The sequence below is a fragment of the Microcaecilia unicolor genome, unplaced genomic scaffold (assembly GCF_901765095.1).
Source record: "Microcaecilia unicolor unplaced genomic scaffold, aMicUni1.1, whole genome shotgun sequence".
NCBI lineage: Eukaryota > Metazoa > Chordata > Amphibia > Gymnophiona > Siphonopidae > Microcaecilia > Microcaecilia unicolor.
The window spans coordinates 86,763-94,447 of NW_021963461.1; the positions used below are offsets into that span (position 1 = coordinate 86,763).

The following is a 7,685-nucleotide window of genomic DNA, read 5'->3' on the forward strand; positions in this document are numbered from 1 at the left end:
CGACGATGACGCTTCGGCGTCGACTCCTCTTCGGGATGCACCGAGGGCGTCCGGTGACGACGCTTCTTGTCCTTTTTTCGATGCACGTCACCGGCGCCGGAGGGCATGGAGGAGGAGGAGGTCGATCCCCCTCGGTCTCGAGGTACCGGGTCAGACAGGGTTCGGTCCCGTGGCTCACGAGCTGAGGGAGTGACCGGGGCCGACTGCCCACGCGGCCTCTCAACCCCACTCTCACCGGCGGACCGGCGGGCCGACGGGACCTGTTCTCCTGGGGTCGCTGCCATCGGTGCCGATGTCTCGGGCATCGATACCGGTACCGAAGAACCGGCCTTCGATACCGATGCCGTCGAGGTCGACGTCGAGGGGCCGGCGCAAGTTCCAAAAAGACGGTCCCGCAGAACTTGCCTCGCAACCTGAGTCCGTTTCCGGAGACCGAGACACAAAGCACACGACTTGAGATTGTGCTCCGGCCCGAGGCACTGGAGGCACCAAGCGTGGGTGTCGGTCTGCGAGATCGGCCGGCCGCAGCGACCACACTTTTTAAATCCACTCGGGACCTTCGAGGACATCGACGGAAAAATCGCGTCGGCGAAGTCAAAGTCGTCAATGGTGGCTCAAATCACACCACGAAAAATAAACGTCCGAGCGACCACTAGGCCGCAATGTGGCGTCCCCGCTGGAAGCGAGGGAAAAGGGGAGCGCGTGCTCCACACGCGCAGATCTTTTCTTTTTTTTTTTTTTTTTTTTATATAAACAAGAAAAAGGGGGAAAACCGAACGGTAATCCGATAGCGAAGCGACGATCCGCGTAAACGCGGTCGAAAAATCCGGCGGCTGAAACAGAGAGAGAGGCAAAAGCACAACTCTCTCCAGTCGCGGAAAAAAAGGAACTGGCGGGAGCGGTCGCGCACGGGCGGGAAGACGGCCGCGCATGCGCGGTGGGCGTGCCCTGCGTGCCGACCGTCCCGCGAAGCTTCTTTCCGGTTGGTGGGGGCTGCCGCGGACGTCACCCCCCAGTCGTGAGAACAAGCAGCCTGCTTGTCCTCGGAGAACAATAAATACACCAAGTAGTGAATGCAAAATGAGGAGTCCTACTTGTGTGTGTGTTGTCAACTCACTAATCACATAGCACTAAACAGAAAATGCTGGACACAAACTATCAGAGCAAAAGGAGCTGCCTGTGCCGGGAATTGAACTCAGTTCCTCAGTTCCCCAGGACCAAAGTCCACCACCCTAACCACTAGGCCACTCCTCCTCAGTGGGAGTCTTCAAGTGGTTCTTAAGGTTGTTCAGTCAGCCCCTTTGAGCCCCTTCGTTCAGCAACTATCAAAGATCTTACTTTAAAGGCAGTATTTCTAGTTGCCATTTCATCGGCAGAGAGTCAGAGCTTCAAGCTCTCTTTGGCAGGGATCTCTTTCTCCATTTTTCTGACTCGGGAGTTTCCATTTAGACAGATCCATCCTTTTTGCTTAAGATTGTATCTCCTTTTCATGTCAAATCAGACTGTTTCTTCCTTCTTTTCCAGGGAGGTTTATTCTGTAGACTATGCTTCCCTGTGACTGTTGGATGTGAAGCACATCCTTATGCACTATCTTACTGCTACCAACAATTTTAGGCAGTCTGATTGTCTTTTTGTACCCTTTGCGGGTCCCGGAAGGGTTTGCCAGCCTCCAAAGTGACACTGGCTCAATGGCTTAAGGACGCTATTTCTTTGGCTTACATTCTGAGGGGTAGATCTGCTTCCATGCACGTCAAAGCTCATTCTACCAGGTCTTTAGTGACTTCTTTTGGCAGAGTCTAGGGCAATTTCAGTGGCATTCCTTTGTTAAGCATTACCGTTTGGATGTGTCTGCTCGAGCACATGCTTCCTTCAGGGCCACGGTTCTCGCTGCAGGGATATCACAGTCCCTTCCCCTCTTAAGGATTGCTTTTGTACATCCCATTTGTCTGGACTGGTCCTTGGGATGTAATGGAAGGAAAAAATAGTTAATTACCCGATAAGTTTCTTTCCTTTAGTTGCAAAGGATCAGTCCAGAGCATGCTCTCCTGTGATGTTTTTCTGGGTTCTATGTAATTTCAGGTGTATGCATTATTCTGGTTCCGTTACTTCTAAGGCATGAGTTCTTTTTCTAATCTAGAAACTGAAGCTTTCTCTCCGTTAGTCACTCTTTCACTGCTTTGTTAATGAATACTGACTTAGTTGCTAAGCACTAGAACTTATGAGGCACAACTCATTTAGAGTTCTTTATCTCCACTTGCTGGCAGACAGTCACAATTCATTTGTCTGGACTGATCCTCTGGGACTAAAGGAAAGAAAATCAGATAAATTAACTAGTTTTCCATTTCCGATTTTGCTCTTAGTATAGGATTTTATACTTGCCCAATTCATCTTCTGCTTCCTTTCGCTCAGGTTTCACCAGAGAGTTTCCTAACGGGGCACAGATCTCTTAGCAAAGGAAAAGAAAAGAAAAAATAAATAAACTCTGATCCTTTACTATTTTGGGAAGCTTGGTTCTCTTCTGCCTGATTTTCTGTTTACTTTAAGCCACTTTCCCTTTCAGCTTCCTTCTCATAGAGAAAAAGTGTAAGAAAATTGTGCTGCGAATTGAAACTGTCTAGCTGTACCAGCTTGACTGTTGTTCAGTGGACTTCGGGTTTAGATTTAAAGTCCTTGTTCTGCTCTGTGAAAAGGAGAGGGGGGCTTCAGGTTTTGAAAATCCTGCATTTTTTATTCTGTTAAAGTGAAATGAGGGTTTGGCTGTCATTGTACTTTGAATAGTTCCTTGAACCTGTGTCTAGCTGGGAGGGGCCATTTCCTGGGGTGATTGAACTGCCTGGAACAAAGCTTTAGGAGCATATGTGCTTTGCTACACCTCTGAAAACTAAGTCATTTTTAGAGAATATTTTACTATTCGGCAGGGGCATAGCCAGACAATAGATTTTGGGTGGGCCTAGGCAAAAAGTGGGTGGGCACCAACTGCTCTCCCCCCATACACACACATCAAAAATATATCTCAACTGGCAGGAAAATGGTTCTGTCCACCTTGGCAGTATGCAGCAGGCATGCGTTGAAACTGAGCATGCGCAGGTGCCAGTATCGTGGAGAGCAGAGTTTTTAATACCATCAGGGGGAAATCTTCAGCTGGCGGAGCTTGGGATCCCCAACAGCTACCGCTAAACGTGTGCTACTGTTGGGTGGGCCTGAGCCCTAACTGGGTGGGCCTTGGCCCATCTAGGCCAAACACGAATGAAAATTATTCAGCCGAATACGAATACCAAACGCGAATAATGGGCATTGAGCTTTAACATAACAAATAATAAAAGAAGCAACATGAAATCAAAGATCAAGTGTTTATTTCACTAGGAATTAGCACAGTAGAGCCCCAGATTATTCATGTTCGAATTTAAATCACTATTCGGCCGAATCGAATACAGATATTTGGTACAGCCCTATTCTAAATTACATATTTCTGATTTTGCTCTTAGTATAGAATTTTATACTTGTCCTTTTCCTCTTCGGCTTCCTTTCAAGTAGGTTCACTAGAAAGTTTCCTAATTGGGCCTAAATTTCTCTTAGCAAATAAAAAAAAAAAACATCAAAACAAAACCTCTGGGGAAGTATGGTTCTCTTCTGACATTTATTCCCACCCACTCCATAGCTTTCATTTCCTAGGGATATCAATAGAAATCAAACAAAATAAAACATGGAAAAGAAAATAAGATGATACCTTTTTTATTGGACATAATTTAATACATTTCTTGATTAGCTTTCGAAGGTTGCCCTTCTTCGTCAGATCGGAAATAAGCAAATGTGCTAGCTGACAGTGTATATAAGTGAAAACATTCAAGCATTACTATGACAGTCTGACAGGGTGGGAGGATGGGGGTGGGTCGGAGGTATGCATGGGGACATCAAAGCATATCATTGATATTCTAACAGGATGGGTGTGGATAGGTGAGGGGTGGGGTGATCAACAGAGACATACAGCTTTATGGTTTATAATGCGCTATGTGATATATATCATTCAGTGTAAAAAATGTAACGAAGGATGCTATATTGGAGAAACAGGCCAGATGCTTAAGACAAGATTCAATTTACATAGACATCACATGAACAATACAGCCAGTAGGGCCCCCACCCCGGTGGGACAGCACTTCACAGAACCAGGACACTGTACCAGTGATTTCACAGTAAGAATACTGAAAGGTAACTTTAAAACCATACAAGAACGTAAGACCTTTGAAGTCAGAATGATTGAATATTTTAACACCCAACAGAAAGGACTTAACAAGGATCCATGAAAATGGAGCGGTAAAGAAAAAAAGTGCGACGAGTTAACTCAAATTGGGCAGATTTTGGGCCCAGAAGAACCAGGTGGAAATCACAGATAGAATGCAGTAAACAAATTGGGGAATAGTTAAAGAGGCTAAGCAGTAAGGCAGACCTAGTCTAAAAGCTCTGAAAGTAAGTATTAGAAGTTTATAGAACACTCCCTGATCTAAAGGAAACCAGTGGAATTTTTGCAAAAGGAGAGCGACATGATCGTATTTCTCTGAACGACAAATCAATTTAATAGCAATATTCTGAACTGTTTGGAGTTTCTTCAAATTAGCACGGGTGCAGCCAAGATAAATAATATCAATAATCGAGCCTTGAAACTAAGGGGGATAGAACTAAAGAATGGAAGTGTTCTGGTAAAAAAAACAGCATAGTGGATAAATACGATATTTGAGGAGTGAAAGTCAAAAGTGAGTCCAAAGTGATCCCCAAATAATGAAAAGACTCAACCGGTGATTATAAGTGTACCAAACAGATTCAGGATGGACATGGGAGTGGTCAAATCAGCTGTATACCAGCAGGCCACAGTCTTCTCTTTAAAAAGTACTAATTTATGTTCTAAAGAGACTTGAGGTGATTAAGACGGTGACAAAAATGGTACAGGGTTTGTGCTATAAGACATATGAGGAGAGACTGGAGGACTTGAATATGTATATACTAGTAAAAAAGGCCCGTTTCCGAAACCAATGAAACGGGCGCTAGCATGTGGCTTTTTTTGTGTGTGTGTGTGTGTATGTGTCACAGAGTTATTTTGTGTGTGTGTGTGTGAGGGTGCGGTGTGTGTGCAGGTTGTTGATGTGTGTCTTTTTTTTGTTTTGTTTTTTGCTTGGGGGTTGGGGGATGTGCTGTGCTGTCCTTGGTCGCTCTTTGCTGCTGGCTGGGTCGCGGGTAATCCTTCCAGCTGGGCCGCAGCTTGTCCTGTTCGCCCACGTCCCAGATGTTGACGGGCACGTTGTTTTCCGGCTCCTCTGACTCCATGTCAAGCGATCCCAAATATAGTCTGTGCTATAGGCCCTCTGGCACTCTTCAGTACTTGCATTAGGCATTTAAAAATTTCTTCCCCCCCCCCCCCCCCCCCGGGGTCTATTTTTGCACATACCCACAGCAGGAATATTCTTCTCTCGTTCCAGCGGTGGTTCTGTGCTCTCTGTGCTGCACAGATAATGAGCCATTCTGCTGGGGAATGCTCCTCCCTTATTGTCACATAGTTTCCTCTGATTGGTCTGTCTTACGTTGCCTAGTGTTGCCTGGGAACTGTGTTGTGATGGTCCTTTGTGTTTCAGAATGTTGAGGGTGTTTTTTCTGATTGGTCCGTCATGCGAGGGCGGGGCTGAGAGACATGGTCAGTGTTGTGGCTTCACCACCATGAATCCATGAACCCTTCAGGGAATGACTGAGTGACTTCAGAACGTTGTCTTTAGAACGTTGAGGGTGAGTTTTATTATAGTAGATTAGAGAAAAGGAGAGAGAGAGAGAGGAGATATGATGCAAACATTGAAGTACTTGAAAGGTATTAATATACAAACAAATCTCTTCCAGGACATGAATGGAGATTGCAGGGAGGTAGATTAAGGAGTAACTCCAGAAAATACTTTATCACAGAGAGGGTCGTAGACACCTGGAATGCCCTTCCAGGAGGGATGAGAAGAGTCAAAAACAGTGAACGAATTCAAAAATGCATGGGATAGACACAGGGGATGCCTAAATAGAAAGAGGATGGAAATACAACATGGATGTTGAGATGATATGTTGAATAAGAGTAGTGGGAACTAAGGCTGAATCCGGACAGACTTCTACAGTCTCTGTCCCACAAATGGCAAAGACTGAAAGAAGATCTGCCAAATCCAGCATTGGGGGAACAGAGGCCAATGCCTGCAAATGGTACAACAATAGGTGTGGCTTTGGCAACTCCAGTGCTATGGATCACTTTATTGTCACATGCTGCGAGCGAGGGTGCTGTGCTGCTCGGGGGGAGGGGAAGATATTTTGACTGGTAAGTTGAATACTGTCAGCAACACTTAAGCATGGTACATGGTTATAACCAAGACTCCATCATGTCTGACAAGCATGGGTGGTTGGGGCCCACACAGAGTGGCAGATACAGCTCTGGCCACTTCGTATGCAGACTGGATGAACAGTACAGGTTTTTATCTGCCGTCATTTTATCTGCCGTCTTACCTTACATTAACTGTTTTGTTCTTGGTCTGTCCAGATAGTAGTTTGTTGGCCAGTGAAGTCAGCACGGTAAGTCCAATCCACACCATGATATGCTGCCACCCCTTCCCCAACGGGCTAATATCTAATAGCCCAGTCAGCCCCTAAAACCCTGACCAGACTAACCAACCTACTACCAGCCAGCTACACAAAACCGTGAAAGAGATCGAGGCAGAGGTACAGGCCTGTGCCTAGTGTTAAATTTCTGCCTGCCCCACAAAGTCAGTTCCTTCCTATATGCCACAGGACTCCAGCTCTGGCTACTAGCATCAGAAAGCAGACATGAAGTCAACCTGTGAGATCCATGAAGCAGCCCTGTTGAAGGAGTGGAACGCCTAAGTGGAACGCCTAATGCTACCCGAATACTGCTGAACAACAGGACAACCTCATGTTTTGTGCCTACTGATGGACTTATACTTATGCACTCTACCTCTTGCTTTTGGCTGGTTAGCCACACCTTATTACTGCACTGGACATTTGTGCCTTATCCAGTTTTACTGTTTACTAACGAAAGAAGGTTGCTGTTTACTAATGTAGGGACAGAATGCAGGACTATTAGACATATAGCTTGTAACAGTAGTTTGCAAGGCCTATACAAGACCAGCTTGCATGTAGCAACGCGACCTTGGAGGGTGCTGACACCCCCTGCATTCCTGAGCCGAACCTTATCTCCTGTGCTAGAAAGGAGTATTGTGTGTGAAGAATAAGCTGCTAAGTTTCGTTTTTCTTGCCAGTATCATTTCAGTGTTATGACGTGAGTATGTACTGGGACTACAATTTTGTACTGTAAGAACTACAAATGTTTACTGCGCATGCCAGTAGTGATGTGTAAGGGGCCAAATGCGCAGGCCCAGTGGGGAAGTATAAATGTAAGTGTCAGATGATTTATGACACACAGTGTCCCGAGACTACTCGGTGCTGTTCACTTGCTAGCAATAAAGTTGCCTTGTTTGGAACCAAAGTTTGCCTTTCGTCTCCTGATTTCCCACCTGTTTCATTGGCGACCCAGATGGGACAGAAGTAGAAAGGGGAATCGGATTATATTCTTCCCCTCCCCCACTGCGGTCGAGTCGGGTTATCGATCCCCACCCGAGAAGGTGGTGAGTGGCCACCGCTGATTTCAGCGTCCATCT

The 7,685-nt window shown here is 45.9% G+C and overlaps 1 protein-coding gene across 1 annotated transcript in view; it reads right to left on the minus strand.

Annotated features, from left to right (window-relative positions):
• Positions 1–6,580, minus strand: part of LOC115459337 (acetolactate synthase-like protein) — a gene marked incomplete at its 3' end in the record, with an annotated part of 86,447 nt that extends 79,867 nt beyond the window's left edge. The window contains exon 1 of the mRNA XM_030189179.1: positions 6,517–6,580. The remainder of the gene's footprint in view (positions 1–6,516) is intronic.
• Positions 6,581–7,685: the final 1,105 nt, after the last annotated feature.